The 19,135-nt window shown below is 49.4% G+C and overlaps 1 non-coding gene and 7 pseudogenes across 1 annotated transcript; all 8 read left to right on the top strand.

Moving 5' to 3' along the window:
- The first annotated feature begins 2,024 nt into the window (after positions 1–2,024).
- LOC137319539 (U2 spliceosomal RNA) lies at positions 2,025–2,233 on the top strand (annotated as a pseudogene).
- A 2,055-nt stretch (positions 2,234–4,288) lies between these two features.
- On the top strand, positions 4,289–4,513 carry LOC137319558 (U2 spliceosomal RNA; annotated as a pseudogene).
- A 2,113-nt stretch (positions 4,514–6,626) lies between these two features.
- Positions 6,627–6,797, top strand: LOC137319562 (U2 spliceosomal RNA; annotated as a pseudogene).
- A 2,113-nt stretch (positions 6,798–8,910) lies between these two features.
- Positions 8,911–9,081, top strand: LOC137319560 (U2 spliceosomal RNA; annotated as a pseudogene).
- Positions 9,082–11,188: 2,107 nt separating this feature from the next.
- On the top strand, positions 11,189–11,359 carry LOC137319559 (U2 spliceosomal RNA; annotated as a pseudogene).
- A 2,047-nt stretch (positions 11,360–13,406) lies between these two features.
- On the top strand, positions 13,407–13,622 carry LOC137319557 (U2 spliceosomal RNA; annotated as a pseudogene).
- Positions 13,623–15,673: 2,051 nt separating this feature from the next.
- LOC137319556 (U2 spliceosomal RNA) lies at positions 15,674–15,889 on the top strand (annotated as a pseudogene).
- A 1,868-nt stretch (positions 15,890–17,757) lies between these two features.
- LOC137319528 (U2 spliceosomal RNA) lies at positions 17,758–17,948 on the top strand. Its single transcript, XR_010962189.1, has one exon. It is a non-coding gene; the product is annotated as a U2 spliceosomal RNA (small nuclear RNA).
- The last annotated feature ends 1,187 nt before the right edge of the window (positions 17,949–19,135 follow it).

Raw genomic sequence — 19,135 nt, 5'->3', positions numbered from 1 at the left:
CCCAGCGTCTCTGTGTGTGTGTGTGTATGTATGTATTATTACTGAGAATAAAGCTGATATATTACACTTACTTTCTCAGCTCAGTGGTATTTCTTTCTTCTCCTAGGCTGAATGCCGCTCGCACGTAGCGATATAATTCAAAGTGCAAAATAACTTGGTGCCGTTGACTTTGAACAAGCAGGGTCTGCTTTCAAATGCAAGCTGCGCTCCCGAACTGGACTGTCTGTCTGTTTGTCAAGGAGAGGAAAAGGTGGCGGTGGTGAGGGTGGAGCATTAGCGCTCAGGAGGGGAGACTTTCTTTGAGTGGTGCCAATTAATCTGCACCAGAAAGTCATCCCCCCGACCGGGATTCGAACCCGGGTCTCAACGAGTTTAAAAGGTTGCGTCTTAGACCACTAGACCACTGGAGGGAACTGCCTCAACTCCCTGGGAACTTGTACAAGAGGCTGAGGACACGCACGCCTGCTGCGCTGCGCTGCGCTGCGCTGGCAGCAGCGACCAGCAGGGGGCCGACCGGCTGATCCTTCCCTTTCACAGGCAGGCTTTTGACCCTCGATTAAACGACAAAGGTGTTCAGAAGGAAGGCCTGGGGGGAGGGAGGCAGGGAGGGACGGACGCACGCACGCACGCAGGGAAATCAGCACAAAGCAGGTCCCCTGGAATCTCACACCTGCGTCCCAGAAAACAGGTCTCCTGGTCAAAGCAGTCCTGCCCGCCCTGCCATTAACGTGACAATGGACAGGGCCCGGCAGCTTGAGACACATCTTTTTTTCAATATGCAAGTTCTTTTTAAAAAGGTTTCCTTCCACAGCAGCTCTGAGTTAGAGTTAGAGAGAGAGACTGACTGACACTGACTCTCTCTCAACACACACACACACACAGACACACACCGTCTCCCATCCGATTGGTGGACTATGGGATTGAAAATCTAACTTTTAGTTTCAATGCAGCGCGTTGTTGTTGTAATATAGAACTGCAAGTTGCCGTTGTAGTCGTAGTTTCGAATCAGCACAAAGTAGGTGCCTCCCTGGAATGTCACACCTGCGTCCCGGAAAACAGGTCTCCTGGTCAAAGCAGTCCCGCCCCGCCCTGGGATTAACATGACAATGAACGGGGCCCAGTCAGGGAGCAGTTTGAAAGACATTTTTCAATATGCACTTCTGAAACATTAACGCCTTGTTTCTTCCGACAGTTTAACCAGCGATTAACATGACAATGGACAGGGCCCAGTCAGGGAGCAGCTTGAGAGACACCTTTCAATAGGCACTTCTGAAACATTAACGCCTTGTTTCTTTCGACAGTTTAGCCAGCCTTTAACACGTCTTGTGTTTTTATTTCCCATTTCCAGCCAGCCAGCCAGCCAGCCGAGCCAGCATCTGCAGTATTTTTTTTCATTGGTCTTGCCTGCCGTGGAATGAATGTTTCAACACGAGCTGCCGATTGTCAGCACCTCACCTCTTTCTCAATTGGCCGTTGCAATCTCACTCACTCACTGTGAGACACGTCACGCCACGTCACTAGTTTTCCTTAAAGAGGTCTCCTTCCACGGCAGTTCGTTAGTGACTGAGACTGACTGACGGAGGTCCGGTGAGACCCAACCCTCTCCCATCTGATTGGTGGCCTACTGGCAAATTTACCAATCTGTCAAGCAATCCTGGCAAGAAAGGGAAAAAAATGGCAAAATCTTTAAACTCATCCACTGTTGCAATTAGAAACGGTGGCAAAAATGTGGCCAGAGTGGGAGAGAACGGCAGTGCTTCTAGACTGCATTAAACACAGGCAGCCAGAGACCAAAGAGGGAGTGCAAACAGGAGCCGAGATCAATTCGCATCGAGCGCGTCATCGCTTCTCGGCCTTTTGGCTAAGATCAAGTGGTCAAGTGGGGGAAGGCAACCATTTGGAGCCTTCCTGCCATTGTATGCCGGGGGGATGCAGTCAGGGAGAAATCCCCTCGGGCAGAGTGTCGAGCTTTGGCTTGTAGAGCTTTGGCTTGATGTAATGTCACTGCAAGGAATCTGGAATGAATCTGTAAGGCAATAAGGCACCCCAGAGTGTCAGGAAAAAAAAAAAAAAAAAAAAATCTGTTCTTATCAGTTTAATATCTGATACGTCCCCTATCTGGGGACCATATATTAAATTGATTTTTGGAACAGGGAGATGGAACAGGGGCTTGCTCCGTCCACTCCACGCATCGACCCAGTATTGCAGTGTCTCTGGGAACGGTGCACCTCCCTGTGGGGAGATATTCAAAAGGAAAAACAGCTCTTTCCCAGCGTCTCTGTGTGTGTGTGTGTATGTATGTATTATTACTGAGAATAAAGCTGATATATTACACTTACTTTCTCAGCTCAGTGGTATTTCTTTCTTCTCCTAGGCTGAATGCCGCTCGCACGTAGCGATATAATTCAAAGTGCAAAATAACTTGGTGCCGTTGACTTTGAACAAGCAGGGTCTGCTTTCAAATGCAAGCTGCGCTCCCGAACTGGACTGTCTGTCTGTTTGTCAAGGAGAGGAAAAGGTGGCGGTGGTGAGGGTGGAGCATTAGCGCTCAGGAGGGGAGACTTTCTTTGAGTGGTGCCAATTAATCTGCACCAGAAAGTCATCCCCCCGACCGGGATTCGAACCCGGGTCTCAACGAGTTTAAAAGGTTGCGTCTTAGACCACTAGACCACTGGAGGGAACTGCCTCAACTCCCTGGGAACTTGTACAAGAGGCTGAGGACACGCACGCCTGCTGCGCTGCGCTGCGCTGGCAGCAGCGACCAGCAGGGGGCCGACCGGCTGATCCTTCCCTTTCACAGGCAGGCTTTTGACCCTCGATTAAACGACAAAGGTGTTCAGAAGGAAGGCCTGGGGGGAGGGAGGCAGGGAGGGACGGACGCACGCACGCACGCAGGGAAATCAGCACAAAGCAGGTCCCCTGGAATCTCACACCTGCGTCCCAGAAAACAGGTCTCCTGGTCAAAGCAGTCCTGCCCGCCCTGCCATTAACGTGACAATGGACAGGGCCCGGCAGCTTGAGACACATCTTTTTTTCAATATGCAAGTTCTTTTTAAAAAGGTTTCCTTCCACAGCAGCTCTGAGTTAGAGTTAGAGAGAGAGACTGACTGACACTGACTCTCTCTCAAACACACACACACACACAGACACACACCGTCTCCCATCCGATTGGTGGACTATGGGATTGAAAATCTAACTTTTAGTTTCAATGCAGCGCGTTGTTGTTGTAATATAGAACTGCAAGTTGCCGTTGTAGTCGTAGTTTCGAATCAGCACAAAGTAGGTGCCTCCCTGGAATGTCACACCTGCGTCCCGGAAAACAGGTCTCCTGGTCAAAGCAGTCCCGCCCCGCCCTGGGATTAACATGACAATGAACGGGGCCCAGTCAGGGAGCAGTTTGAAAGACATTTTTCAATATGCACTTCTGAAACATTAACGCCTTGTTTCTTCCGACAGTTTAACCAGCGATTAACATGACAATGGACAGGGCCCAGTCAGGGAGCAGCTTGAGAGACACCTTTCAATAGGCACTTCTGAAACATTAACGCCTTGTTTCTTTCGACAGTTTAGCCAGCCTTTAACACGTCTTGTGTTTTTATTTCCCATTTCCAGCCAGCCAGCCAGCCAGCCGAGCCAGCATCTGCAGTATTTTTTTTCATTGGTCTTGCCTGCCGTGGAATGAATGTTTCAACACGAGCTGCCGATTGTCAGCACCTCACCTCTTTCTCAATTGGCCGTTGCAATCTCACTCACTCACTGTGAGACACGTCACGCCACGTCACTAGTTTTCCTTAAAGAGGTCTCCTTCCACGGCAGTTCGTTAGTGACTGAGACTGACTGACGGAGGTCCGGTGAGACCCAACCCTCTCCCATCTGATTGGTGGCCTACTGGCAAATTTACCAATCTGTCAAGCAATCCTGGCAAGAAAGGGAAAAAAATGGCAAAATCTTTAAACTCATCCACTGTTGCAATTAGAAACGGTGGCAAAAATGTGGCCAGAGTGGGAGAGAACGGCAGTGCTTCTAGACTGCATTAAACACAGGCAGCCAGAGACCAAAGAGGGAGTGCAAACAGGAGCCGAGATCAATTCGCATCGAGCGCGTCATCGCTTCTCGGCCTTTTGGCTAAGATCAAGTGGTCAAGTGGGGGAAGGCAACCATTTGGAGCCTTCCTGCCATTGTATGCCGGGGGGATGCAGTCAGGGAGAAATCCCCTCGGGCAGAGTGTAGAGCTTTGGCTTGTAGAGCTTTGGCTTGATGTAATGTCACTGCAAGGAATCTGGAATGAATCTGTAAGGCAATAAGGCACCCCAGAGTGTCAAAAAAAAAAAAAAAAAAAAAAAAAAAAAAAAAAAAAAAATCTGTTCTTATCAGTTTAATATCTGATACGTCCCCTATCTGGGGACCATATATTAAATTGATTTTTGGAACAGGGAGATGGAACAGGGGCTTGCTCCGTCCACTCCACGCATCGACCCAGTATTGCAGTGTCTCTGGGAACGGTGCACCTCCCTGTGGGGAGATATTCAAAAGGAAAAACAGCTCTTTCCCAGCGTCTCTGTGTGTGTGTGTGTATGTATGTATTATTACTGAGAATAAAGCTGATATATTACACTTACTTTCTCAGCTCAGTGGTATTTCTTTCTTCTCCTAGGCTGAATGCCGCTCGCACGTAGCGATATAATTCAAAGTGCAAAATAACTTGGTGCCGTTGACTTTGAACAAGCAGGGTCTGCTTTCAAATGCAAGCTGCGCTCCCGAACTGGACTGTCTGTCTGTTTGTCAAGGAGAGGAAAAGGTGGCGGTGGTGAGGGTGGAGCATTAGCGCTCAGGAGGGGAGACTTTCTTTGAGTGGTGCCAATTAATCTGCACCAGAAAGTCATCCCCCCGACCGGGATTCGAACCCGGGTCTCAACGAGTTTAAAAGGTTGCGTCTTAGACCACTAGACCACTGGAGGGAACTGCCTCAACTCCCTGGGAACTTGTACAAGAGGCTGAGGACACGCACGCCTGCTGCGCTGCGCTGCGCTGGCAGCAGCGACCAGCAGGGGGCCGACCGGCTGATCCTTCCCTTTCACAGGCAGGCTTTTGACCCTCGATTAAACGACAAAGGTGTTCAGAAGGAAGGCCTGGGGGGAGGGAGGCAGGGAGGGACGGACGCACGCACGCACGCAGGGAAATCAGCACAAAGCAGGTCCCCTGGAATCTCACACCTGCGTCCCAGAAAACAGGTCTCCTGGTCAAAGCAGTCCTGCCCGCCCTGCCATTAACGTGACAATGGACAGGGCCCGGCAGCTTGAGACACATCTTTTTTTCAATATGCAAGTTCTTTTTAAAAAGGTTTCCTTCCACAGCAGCTCTGAGTTAGAGTTAGAGAGAGAGACTGACTGACACTGACTCTCTCTCAAACACACACACACACACAGACACACACCGTCTCCCATCCGATTGGTGGACTATGGGATTGAAAATCTAACTTTTAGTTTCAATGCAGCGCGTTGTTGTTGTAATATAGAACTGCAAGTTGCCGTTGTAGTCGTAGTTTCGAATCAGCACAAAGTAGGTGCCTCCCTGGAATGTCACACCTGCGTCCCGGAAAACAGGTCTCCTGGTCAAAGCAGTCCCGCCCCGCCCTGGGATTAACATGACAATGAACGGGGCCCAGTCAGGGAGCAGTTTGAAAGACATTTTTCAATATGCACTTCTGAAACATTAACGCCTTGTTTCTTCCGACAGTTTAACCAGCGATTAACATGACAATGGACAGGGCCCAGTCAGGGAGCAGCTTGAGAGACACCTTTCAATAGGCACTTCTGAAACATTAACGCCTTGTTTCTTTCGACAGTTTAGCCAGCCTTTAACACGTCTTGTGTTTTTATTTCCCATTTCCAGCCAGCCAGCCAGCCAGCCGAGCCAGCATCTGCAGTATTTTTTTTCATTGGTCTTGCCTGCCGTGGAATGAATGTTTCAACACGAGCTGCCGATTGTCAGCACCTCACCTCTTTCTCAATTGGCCGTTGCAATCTCACTCACTCACTGTGAGACACGTCACGCCACGTCACTAGTTTTCCTTAAAGAGGTCTCCTTCCACGGCAGTTCGTTAGTGACTGAGACTGACTGACGGAGGTCCGGTGAGACCCAACCCTCTCCCATCTGATTGGTGGCCTACTGGCAAATTTACCAATCTGTCAAGCAATCCTGGCAAGAAAGGGAAAAAAATGGCAAAATCTTTAAACTCATCCACTGTTGCAATTAGAAACGGTGGCAAAAATGTGGCCAGAGTGGGAGAGAACGGCAGTGCTTCTAGACTGCATTAAACACAGGCAGCCAGAGACCAAAGAGGGAGTGCAAACAGGAGCCGAGATCAATTCGCATCGAGCGCGTCATCGCTTCTCGGCCTTTTGGCTAAGATCAAGTGGTCAAGTGGGGGAAGGCAACCATTTGGAGCCTTCCTGCCATTGTATGCCGGGGGGATGCAGTCAGGGAGAAATCCCCTCGGGCAGAGTGTAGAGCTTTGGCTTGTAGAGCTTTGGCTTGATGTAATGTCACTGCAAGGAATCTGGAATGAATCTGTAAGGCAATAAGGCACCCCAGAGTGTCAAAAAAAAAAAAAAAAAAAAAAAAAAAAAAAAAAAAAAAAAAAATCTGTTCTTATCAGTTTAATATCTGATACGTCCCCTATCTGGGGACCATATATTAAATTGATTTTTGGAACAGGGAGATGGAACAGGGGCTTGCTCCGTCCACTCCACGCATCGACCCAGTATTGCAGTGTCTCTGGGAACGGTGCACCTCCCTGTGGGGAGATATTCAAAAGGAAAAACAGCTCTTTCCCAGCGTCTCTGTGTGTGTGTGTGTATGTATGTATTATTACTGAGAATAAAGCTGATATATTACACTTACTTTCTCAGCTCAGTGGTATTTCTTTCTTCTCCTAGGCTGAATGCCGCTCGCACGTAGCGATATAATTCAAAGTGCAAAATAACTTGGTGCCGTTGACTTTGAACAAGCAGGGTCTGCTTTCAAATGCAAGCTGCGCTCCCGAACTGGACTGTCTGTCTGTTTGTCAAGGAGAGGAAAAGGTGGCGGTGGTGAGGGTGGAGCATTAGCGCTCAGGAGGGGAGACTTTCTTTGAGTGGTGCCAATTAATCTGCACCAGAAAGTCATCCCCCCGACCGGGATTCGAACCCGGGTCTCAACGAGTTTAAAAGGTTGCGTCTTAGACCACTAGACCACTGGAGGGAACTGCCTCAACTCCCTGGGAACTTGTACAAGAGGCTGAGGACACGCACGCCTGCTGCGCTGCGCTGCGCTGGCAGCAGCGACCAGCAGGGGGCCGACCGGCTGATCCTTCCCTTTCACAGGCAGGCTTTTGACCCTCGATTAAACGACAAAGGTGTTCAGAAGGAAGGCCTGGGGGGAGGGAGGCAGGGAGGGACGGACGCACGCACGCACGCAGGGAAATCAGCACAAAGCAGGTCCCCTGGAATCTCACACCTGCGTCCCAGAAAACAGGTCTCCTGGTCAAAGCAGTCCTGCCCGCCCTGCCATTAACGTGACAATGGACAGGGCCCGGCAGCTTGAGACACATCTTTTTTTCAATATGCAAGTTCTTTTTAAAAAGGTTTCCTTCCACAGCAGCTCTGAGTTAGAGTTAGAGAGAGAGACTGACTGACACTGACTCTCTCTCAAACACACACACACACACAGACACACACCGTCTCCCATCCGATTGGTGGACTATGGGATTGAAAATCTAACTTTTAGTTTCAATGCAGCGCGTTGTTGTTGTAATATAGAACTGCAAGTTGCCGTTGTAGTCGTAGTTTCGAATCAGCACAAAGTAGGTGCCTCCCTGGAATGTCACACCTGCGTCCCGGAAAACAGGTCTCCTGGTCAAAGCAGTCCCGCCCCGCCCTGGGATTAACATGACAATGAACGGGGCCCAGTCAGGGAGCAGTTTGAAAGACATTTTTCAATATGCACTTCTGAAACATTAACGCCTTGTTTCTTCCGACAGTTTAACCAGCGATTAACATGACAATGGACAGGGCCCAGTCAGGGAGCAGCTTGAGAGACACCTTTCAATAGGCACTTCTGAAACATTAACGCCTTGTTTCTTTCGACAGTTTAGCCAGCCTTTAACACGTCTTGTGTTTTTATTTCCCATTTCCAGCCAGCCAGCCAGCCAGCCGAGCCAGCATCTGCAGTATTTTTTTTCATTGGTCTTGCCTGCCGTGGAATGAATGTTTCAACACGAGCTGCCGATTGTCAGCACCTCACCTCTTTCTCAATTGGCCGTTGCAATCTCACTCACTCACTGTGAGACACGTCACGCCACGTCACTAGTTTTCCTTAAAGAGGTCTCCTTCCACGGCAGTTCGTTAGTGACTGAGACTGACTGACGGAGGTCCGGTGAGACCCAACCCTCTCCCATCTGATTGGTGGCCTACTGGCAAATTTACCAATCTGTCAAGCAATCCTGGCAAGAAAGGGAAAAAAATGGCAAAATCTTTAAACTCATCCACTGTTGCAATTAGAAACGGTGGCAAAAATGTGGCCAGAGTGGGAGAGAACGGCAGTGCTTCTAGACTGCATTAAACACAGGCAGCCAGAGACCAAAGAGGGAGTGCAAACAGGAGCCGAGATCAATTCGCATCGAGCGCGTCATCGCTTCTCGGCCTTTTGGCTAAGATCAAGTGGTCAAGTGGGGGAAGGCAACCATTTGGAGCCTTCCTGCCATTGTATGCCGGGGGGATGCAGTCAGGGAGAAATCCCCTCGGGCAGAGTGTAGAGCTTTGGCTTGTAGAGCTTTGGCTTGATGTAATGTCACTGCAAGGAATCTGGAATGAATCTGTAAGGCAATAAGGCACCCCAGAGTGTCAAAAAAAAAAAAAAAAAAAAAAAAAAAAAAAAAAAAAAAAAAAATCTGTTCTTATCAGTTTAATATCTGATACGTCCCCTATCTGGGGACCATATATTAAATTGATTTTTGGAACAGGGAGATGGAACAGGGGCTTGCTCCGTCCACTCCACGCATCGACCCAGTATTGCAGTGTCTCTGGGAACGGTGCACCTCCCTGTGGGGAGATATTCAAAAGGAAAAACAGCTCTTTCCCAGCGTCTCTGTGTGTGTGTGTGTATGTATGTATTATTACTGAGAATAAAGCTGATATATTACACTTACTTTCTCAGCTCAGTGGTATTTCTTTCTTCTCCTAGGCTGAATGCCGCTCGCACGTAGCGATATAATTCAAAGTGCAAAATAACTTGGTGCCGTTGACTTTGAACAAGCAGGGTCTGCTTTCAAATGCAAGCTGCGCTCCCGAACTGGACTGTCTGTCTGTTTGTCAAGGAGAGGAAAAGGTGGCGGTGGTGAGGGTGGAGCATTAGCGCTCAGGAGGGGAGACTTTCTTTGAGTGGTGCCAATTAATCTGCACCAGAAAGTCATCCCCCCGACCGGGATTCGAACCCGGGTCTCAACGAGTTTAAAAGGTTGCGTCTTAGACCACTAGACCACTGGAGGGAACTGCCTCAACTCCCTGGGAACTTGTACAAGAGGCTGAGGACACGCACGCCTGCTGCGCTGCGCTGCGCTGGCAGCAGCGACCAGCAGGGGGCCGACCGGCTGATCCTTCCCTTTCACAGGCAGGCTTTTGACCCTCGATTAAACGACAAAGGTGTTCAGAAGGAAGGCCTGGGGGGAGGGAGGCAGGGAGGGACGGACGCACGCACGCACGCAGGGAAATCAGCACAAAGCAGGTCCCCTGGAATCTCACACCTGCGTCCCAGAAAACAGGTCTCCTGGTCAAAGCAGTCCTGCCCGCCCTGCCATTAACGTGACAATGGACAGGGCCCGGCAGCTTGAGACACATCTTTTTTTCAATATGCAAGTTCTTTTTAAAAAGGTTTCCTTCCACAGCAGCTCTGAGTTAGAGTTAGAGAGAGAGACTGACTGACACTGACTCTCACACACACACACACACACAGACACACACCGTCTCCCATCCGATTGGTGGACTATGGGATTGAAAATCTAACTTTTAGTTTCAATGCAGCGCGTTGTTGTTGTAATATAGAACTGCAAGTTGCCGTTGTAGTCGTAGTTTCGAATCAGCACAAAGTAGGTGCCTCCCTGGAATGTCACACCTGCGTCCCGGAAAACAGGTCTCCTGGTCAAAGCAGTCCCGCCCCGCCCTGGGATTAACATGACAATGAACGGGGCCCAGTCAGGGAGCAGTTTGAAAGACATTTTTCAATATGCACTTCTGAAACATTAACGCCTTGTTTCTTCCGACAGTTTAACCAGCGATTAACATGACAATGGACAGGGCCCAGTCAGGGAGCAGCTTGAGAGACACCTTTCAATAGGCACTTCTGAAACATTAACGCCTTGTTTCTTTCGACAGTTTAGCCAGCCTTTAACACGTCTTGTGTTTTTATTTCCCATTTCCAGCCAGCCAGCCAGCCAGCCGAGCCAGCATCTGCAGTATTTTTTTTCATTGGTCTTGCCTGCCGTGGAATGAATGTTTCAACACGAGCTGCCGATTGTCAGCACCTCACCTCTTTCTCAATTGGCCGTTGCAATCTCACTCACTCACTGTGAGACACGTCACGCCACGTCACTAGTTTTCCTTAAAGAGGTCTCCTTCCACGGCAGTTCGTTAGTGACTGAGACTGACTGACGGAGGTCCGGTGAGACCCAACCCTCTCCCATCTGATTGGTGGCCTACTGGCAAATTTACCAATCTGTCAAGCAATCCTGGCAAGAAAGGGAAAAAAATGGCAAAATCTTTAAACTCATCCACTGTTGCAATTAGAAACGGTGGCAAAAATGTGGCCAGAGTGGGAGAGAACGGCAGTGCTTCTAGACTGCATTAAACACAGGCAGCCAGAGACCAAAGAGGGAGTGCAAACAGGAGCCGAGATCAATTCGCATCGAGCGCGTCATCGCTTCTCGGCCTTTTGGCTAAGATCAAGTGGTCAAGTGGGGGAAGGCAACCATTTGGAGCCTTCCTGCCATTGTATGCCGGGGGGATGCAGTCAGGGAGAAATCCCCTCGGGCAGAGTGTAGAGCTTTGGCTTGTAGAGCTTTGGCTTGATGTAATGTCACTGCAAGGAATCTGGAATGAATCTGTAAGGCAATAAGGCACCCCAGAGTGTCAGAAAAAAAAAAAAAAAAAAAAAAAAAAAAAAAAAAAAAAAATCTGTTCTTATCAGTTTAATATCTGATACGTCCCCTATCTGGGGACCATATATTAAATTGATTTTTGGAACAGGGAGATGGAACAGGGGCTTGCTCCGTCCACTCCACGCATCGACCCAGTATTGCAGTGTCTCTGGGAACGGTGCACCTCCCTGTGGGGAGATATTCAAAAGGAAAAACAGCTCTTTCCCAGCGTCTCTGTGTGTGTGTGTGTATGTATGTATTATTACTGAGAATAAAGCTGATATATTACACTTACTTTCTCAGCTCAGTGGTATTTCTTTCTTCTCCTAGGCTGAATGCCGCTCGCACGTAGCGATATAATTCAAAGTGCAAAATAACTTGGTGCCGTTGACTTTGAACAAGCAGGGTCTGCTTTCAAATGCAAGCTGCGCTCCCGAACTGGACTGTCTGTTTGTCAAGGAGAGGAAAAGGTGGCGGTGGTGAGGGTGGAGCATTAGCGCTCAGGAGGGGAGACTTTCTTTGAGTGGTGCCAATTAATCTGCACCAGAAAGTCATCCCCCCGACCGGGATTCGAACCCGGGTCTCAACGAGTTTAAAAGGTTGCGTCTTAGACCACTAGACCACTGGAGGGAACTGCCTCAACTCCCTGGGAACTTGTACAAGAGGCTGAGGACACGCACGCCTGCTGCGCTGCGCTGCGCTGGCAGCAGCGACCAGCAGGGGGCCGACCGGCTGATCCTTCCCTTTCACAGGCAGGCTTTTGACCCTCGATTAAACGACAAAGGTGTTCAGAAGGAAGGCCTGGGGGGAGGGAGGCAGGGAGGGACGGACGCACGCACGCACGCAGGGAAATCAGCACAAAGCAGGTCCCCTGGAATCTCACACCTGCGTCCCAGAAAACAGGTCTCCTGGTCAAAGCAGTCCTGCCCGCCCTGCCATTAACGTGACAATGGACAGGGCCCGGCAGCTTGAGACACATCTTTTTTTCAATATGCAAGTTCTTTTTAAAAAGGTTTCCTTCCACAGCAGCTCTGAGTTAGAGTTAGAGAGAGAGACTGACTGACACTGACTCTCACACACACACACACACACAGACACACACCGTCTCCCATCCGATTGGTGGACTATGGGATTGAAAATCTAACTTTTAGTTTCAATGCAGCGCGTTGTTGTTGTAATATAGAACTGCAAGTTGCCGTTGTAGTCGTAGTTTCGAATCAGCACAAAGTAGGTGCCTCCCTGGAATGTCACACCTGCGTCCCGGAAAACAGGTCTCCTGGTCAAAGCAGTCCCGCCCCGCCCTGGGATTAACATGACAATGAACGGGGCCCAGTCAGGGAGCAGTTTGAAAGACATTTTTCAATATGCACTTCTGAAACATTAACGCCTTGTTTCTTCCGACAGTTTAACCAGCGATTAACATGACAATGGACAGGGCCCAGTCAGGGAGCAGCTTGAGAGACACCTTTCAATAGGCACTTCTGAAACATTAACGCCTTGTTTCTTTCGACAGTTTAGCCAGCCTTTAACACGTCTTGTGTTTTTATTTCCCATTTCCAGCCAGCCAGCCAGCCAGCCGAGCCAGCATCTGCAGTATTTTTTTTCATTGGTCTTGCCTGCCGTGGAATGAATGTTTCAACACGAGCTGCCGATTGTCAGCACCTCACCTCTTTCTCAATTGGCCGTTGCAATCTCACTCACTCACTGTGAGACACGTCACGCCACGTCACTAGTTTTCCTTAAAGAGGTCTCCTTCCACGGCAGTTCGTTAGTGACTGAGACTGACTGACGGAGGTCCGGTGAGACCCAACCCTCTCCCATCTGATTGGTGGCCTACTGGCAAATTTACCAATCTGTCAAGCAATCCTGGCAAGAAAGGGAAAAAAATGGCAAAATCTTTAAACTCATCCACTGTTGCAATTAGAAACGGTGGCAAAAATGTGGCCAGAGTGGGAGAGAACGGCAGTGCTTCTAGACTGCATTAAACACAGGCAGCCAGAGACCAAAGAGGGAGTGCAAACAGGAGCCGAGATCAATTCGCATCGAGCGCGTCATCGCTTCTCGGCCTTTTGGCTAAGATCAAGTGGTCAAGTGGGGGAAGGCAACCATTTGGAGCCTTCCTGCCATTGTATGCCGGGGGGATGCAGTCAGGGAGAAATCCCCTCGGGCAGAGTGTAGAGCTTTGGCTTGTAGAGCTTTGGCTTGATGTAATGTCACTGCAAGGAATCTGGAATGAATCTGTAAGGCAATAAGGCACCCCAGAGTGTCAAAAAAAAAAAAAAAAAAAAAAAAAAAAAAATCTGTTCTTATCAGTTTAATATCTGATACGTCCCCTATCTGGGGACCATATATTAAATTGATTTTTGGAACAGGGAGATGGAACAGGGGCTTGCTCCGTCCACTCCACGCATCGACCCAGTATTGCAGTGTCTCTGGGAACGGTGCACCTCCCTGTGGGGAGATATTCAAAAGGAAAAACAGCTCTTTCCCAGCGTCTCTGTGTGTGTGTGTGTATGTATGTATTATTACTGAGAATAAAGCTGATATATTACACTTACTTTCTCAGCTCAGTGGTATTTCTTTCTTCTCCTAGGCTGAATGCCGCTCGCACGTAGCGATATAATTCAAAGTGCAAAATAACTTGGTGCCGTTGACTTTGAACAAGCAGGGTCTGCTTTCAAATGCAAGCTGCGCTCCCGAACTGGACTGTCTGTCTGTTTGTCAAGGAGAGGAAAAGGTGGCGGTGGTGAGGGTGGAGCATTAGCGCTCAGGAGGGGAGACTTTCTTTGAGTGGTGCCAATTAATCTGCACCAGAAAGTCATCCCCCCGACCGGGATTCGAACCCGGGTCTCAACGAGTTTAAAAGGTTGCGTCTTAGACCACTAGACCACTGGAGGGAACTGCCTCAACTCCCTGGGAACTTGTACAAGAGGCTGAGGACACGCACGCCTGCTGCGCTGCGCTGCGCTGGCAGCAGCGACCAGCAGGGGGCCGACCGGCTGATCCTTCCCTTTCACAGGCAGGCTTTTGACCCTCGATTAAACGACAAAGGTGTTCAGAAGGAAGGCCTGGGGGGAGGGAGGCAGGGAGGGACGGACGCACGCACGCACGCAGGGAAATCAGCACAAAGCAGGTCCCCTGGAATCTCACACCTGCGTCCCAGAAAACAGGTCTCCTGGTCAAAGCAGTCCTGCCCGCCCTGCCATTAACGTGACAATGGACAGGGCCCGGCAGCTTGAGACACATCTTTTTTTCAATATGCAAGTTCTTTTTAAAAAGGTTTCCTTCCACAGCAGCTCTGAGTTAGAGTTAGAGAGAGAGACTGACTGACACTGACTCTCACACACACACACACACACAGACACACACCGTCTCCCATCCGATTGGTGGACTATGGGATTGAAAATCTAACTTTTAGTTTCAATGCAGCGCGTTGTTGTTGTAATATAGAACTGCAAGTTGCCGTTGTAGTCGTAGTTTCGAATCAGCACAAAGTAGGTGCCTCCCTGGAATGTCACACCTGCGTCCCGGAAAACAGGTCTCCTGGTCAAAGCAGTCCCGCCCCGCCCTGGGATTAACATGACAATGAACGGGGCCCAGTCAGGGAGCAGTTTGAAAGACATTTTTCAATATGCACTTCTGAAACATTAACGCCTTGTTTCTTCCGACAGTTTAACCAGCGATTAACATGACAATGGACAGGGCCCAGTCAGGGAGCAGCTTGAGAGACACCTTTCAATAGGCACTTCTGAAACATTAACGCCTTGTTTCTTTCGACAGTTTAGCCAGCCTTTAACACGTCTTGTGTTTTTATTTCCCATTTCCAGCCAGCCAGCCAGCCAGCCGAGCCAGCATCTGCAGTATTTTTTTTCATTGGTCTTGCCTGCCGTGGAATGAATGTTTCAACACGAGCTGCCGATTGTCAGCACCTCACCTCTTTCTCAATTGGCCGTTGCAATCTCACTCACTCACTGTGAGACACGTCACGCCACGTCACTAGTTTTCCTTAAAGAGGTCTCCTTCCACGGCAGTTCGTTAGTGACTGAGACTGACTGACGGAGGTCCGGTGAGACCCAACCCTCTCCCATCTGATTGGTGGCCTACTGGCAAATTTACCAATCTGTCAAGCAATCCTGGCAAGAAAGGGAAAAAAATGGCAAAATCTTTAAACTCATCCACTGTTGCAATTAGAAACGGTGGCAAAAATGTGGCCAGAGTGGGAGAGAACGGCAGTGCTTCTAGACTGCATTAAACACAGGCAGCCAGAGACCAAAGAGGGAGTGCAAACAGGAGCCGAGATCAATTCGCATCGAGCGCGTCATCGCTTCTCGGCCTTTTGGCTAAGATCAAGTGGTCAAGTGGGGGAAGGCAACCATTTGGAGCCTTCCTGCCATTGTATGCCGGGGGGATGCAGTCAGGGAGAAATCCCCTCGGGCAGAGTGTAGAGCTTTGGCTTGTAGAGCTTTGGCTTGATGTAATGTCACTGCAAGGAATCTGGAATGAATCTGTAAGGCAATAAGGCACCCCAGAGTGTCAAAAAAAAAAAAAAAAAAAAAAAAAAAAAAATCTGTTCTTATCAGTTTAATATCTGATACGTCCCCTATCTGGGGACCATATATTAAATTGATTTTTGGAACAGGGAGATGGAACAGGGGCTTGCTCCGTCCACTCCACGCATCGACCCAGTATTGCAGTGTCTCTGGGAACGGTGCACCTCCCTGTGGGGAGATATTCAAAAGGAAAAACAGCTCTTTCCCAGCGTCTCTGTGTGTGTGTGTGTATGTATGTATTATTACTGAGAATAAAGCTGATATATTACACTTACTTTCTCAGCTCAGTGGTATTTCTTTCTTCTCCTAGGCTGAATGCCGCTCGCACGTAGCGATATAATTCAAAGTGCAAAATAACTTGGTGCCGTTGACTTTGAACAAGCAGGGTCTGCTTTCAAATGCAAGCTGCGCTCCCGAACTGGACTGTCTGTCTGTTTGTCAAGGAGAGGAAAAGGTGGCGGTGGTGAGGGTGGAGCATTAGCGCTCAGGAGGGGAGACTTTCTTTGAGTGGTGCCAATTAATCTGCACCAGAAAGTCATCCCCCCGACCGGGATTCGAACCCGGGTCTCAACGAGTTTAAAAGGTTGCGTCTTAGACCACTAGACCACTGGAGGGAACTGCCTCAACTCCCTGGGAACTTGTACAAGAGGCTGAGGACACGCACGCCTGCTGCGCTGCGCTGCGCTGGCAGCAGCGACCAGCAGGGGGCCGACCGGCTGATCCTTCCCTTTCACAGGCAGGCTTTTGACCCTCGATTAAACGACAAAGGTGTTCAGAAGGAAGGCCTGGGGGGAGGGAGGCAGGGAGGGACGGACGCACGCACGCACGCAGGGAAATCAGCACAAAGCAGGTCCCCTGGAATCTCACACCTGCGTCCCAGAAAACAGGTCTCCTGGTCAAAGCAGTCCTGCCCGCCCTGCCATTAACGTGACAATGGACAGGGCCCGGCAGCTTGAGACACATCTTTTTTTCAATATGCAAGTTCTTTTTAAAAAGGTTTCCTTCCACAGCAGCTCTGAGTTAGAGTTAGAGAGAGAGACTGACTGACACTGACTCTCACACACACACACACACACAGACACACACCGTCTCCCATCCGATTGGTGGACTATGGGATTGAAAATCTAACTTTTAGTTTCAATGCAGCGCGTTGTTGTTGTAATATAGAACTGCAAGTTGCCGTTGTAGTCGTAGTTTCGAATCAGCACAAAGTAGGTGCCTCCCTGGAATGTCACACCTGCGTCCCGGAAAACAGGTCTCCTGGTCAAAGCAGTCCCGCCCCGCCCTGGGATTAACATGACAATGAACGGGGCCCAGTCAGGGAGCAGTTTGAAAGACATTTTTCAATATGCACTTCTGAAACATTAACGCCTTGTTTCTTCCGACAGTTTAACCAGCGATTAACATGACAATGGACAGGGCCCAGTCAGGGAGCAGCTTGAGAGACACCTTTCAATAGGCACTTCTGAAACATTAACGCCTTGTTTCTTTCGACAGTTTAGCCAGCCTTTAACACGTCTTGTGTTTTTATTTCCCATTTCCAGCCAGCCAGCCAGCCAGCCGAGCCAGCATCTGCAGTATTTTTTTTCATTGGTCTTGCCTGCCGTGGAATGAATGTTTCAACACGAGCTGCCGATTGTCAGCACCTCACCTCTTTCTCAATTGGCCGTTGCAATCTCACTCACTCACTGTGAGACACGTCACGCCACGTCACTAGTTTTCCTTAAAGAGGTCTCCTTCCACGGCAGTTCGTTAGTGACTGAGACTGACTGACGGAGGTCCGGTGAGACCCAACCCTCTCCCATCTGATTGGTGGCCTACTGGCAAATTTACCAATCTGTCAAGCAATCCTGGCAAGAAAGGGAAAAAAATGGCAAAATCTTTAAACTCATCCACTGTTGCAATTAGAAACGGTGGCAAAAATGTGGCCAGAGTGGGAGAGAACGGCAGTGCTTCTAGACTGCATTAAACACAGGCAGCCAGAGACCAAAGAGGGAGTGCAAACAGGAGCCGAGATCAATTCGCATCGAGCGCGTCATCGCTTCTCGGCCTTTTGGCTAAGATCAAGTGTAGTATCTGTTCTTATCAGTTTAATATCTGATACGTCCCCTATCTGGGGACCATATATTAAATTGATTTTTGGAACAGGGAGATGGAACAGGGGCTTGCTCCGTCCACTCCACGCATCGACCCAGTATTGCAGTGTCTCTGGGAACGGTGCACCTCCCTGTGGGGAGATATTCAAAAGGAAAAACAGCTCTTTCCCAGCGTCTCTGTGTGTGTGTGTGTATGTATGTATTATTACTGAGAATAAAGCTGATATATTACACTTACTTTCTCAGCTCAGTGGTATTTCTTTCTTCTCCTAGGCTGAATGCCGCTCGCACGTAGCGATATAATTCAAAGTGCAAAATAACTTGGTGCCGTTGACTTTGAACAAGCAGGGTCTGCTTTCAAATGCAAGCTGCGCTCCCGAACTGGACTGTCTGTTTGTCAAGGAGAGGAAAAGGTGGCGGTGGTGAGGGTGGAGCATTAGCGCTCAGGAGGGGAGACTTTCTTTGAGTGGTGCCAATTAATCTGCACCAGAAAGTCATCCCCCCGACCGGGATTCGAACCCGGGTCTCAACGAGTTTAAAAGGTTGCGTCTTAGACCACTAGACCACTGGAGGGAACTGCCTCAACTCCCTGGGAACTTGTACAAGAGGCTGAGGACACGCACGCCTGCTGCGCTGCGCTGCGCTGGCAGCAGCGACCAGCAGGGGGCCGACCGGCTGATCCTTCCCTTTCACAGGCAGGCTTTTGACCCTCGATTAAACGACAAAGGTGTTCAGAAGGAAGGCCTGGGGGGAGGGAGGCAGGGAGGGACGGACGCACGCACGCACGCAGGGAAATCAGCACAAAGCAGGTCCCCTGGAATCTCACACCTGCGTCCCAGAAAACAGGTCTCCTGGTCAAAGCAGTCCTGCCCGCCCTGCCATTAACGTGACAATGGACAGGGCCCGGCAGCTTGAGACACATCTTTTTTTCAATATGCAAGTTCTTTTTAAAAAGGTTTCCTTCCACAGCAGCTCTGAGTTAGAGTTAGAGAGAGAGACTGACTGACACTGACTCTCACACACACACACACACACAGACACACACCGTCTCCCATCCGATTGGTGGACTATGGGATTGAAAATCTAACTTTTAGTTTCAATGCAGCGCGTTGTTGTTGTAATATAGAACTGCAAGTTGCCGTTGTAGTCGTAGTTTCGAATCAGCACAAAGTAGGTGCCTCCCTGGAATGTCACACCTGCGTCCCGGAAAACAGGTCTCCTGGTCAAAGCAGTCCCGCCCCGCCCTGGGATTAACATGACAATGAACGGGGCCCAGTCAGGGAGCAGTTTGAAAGACATTTTTCAATATGCACTTCTGA

This window comes from Heptranchias perlo, unplaced genomic scaffold, assembly GCF_035084215.1.
Source record: "Heptranchias perlo isolate sHepPer1 unplaced genomic scaffold, sHepPer1.hap1 HAP1_SCAFFOLD_860, whole genome shotgun sequence".
NCBI classification, from domain to species: Eukaryota; Metazoa; Chordata; class Chondrichthyes; order Hexanchiformes; family Hexanchidae; genus Heptranchias; species Heptranchias perlo.
The sequence above is the reverse complement of the archived record's forward strand: the minus strand, read 5'-3'. Positions and strand labels throughout refer to the sequence as shown.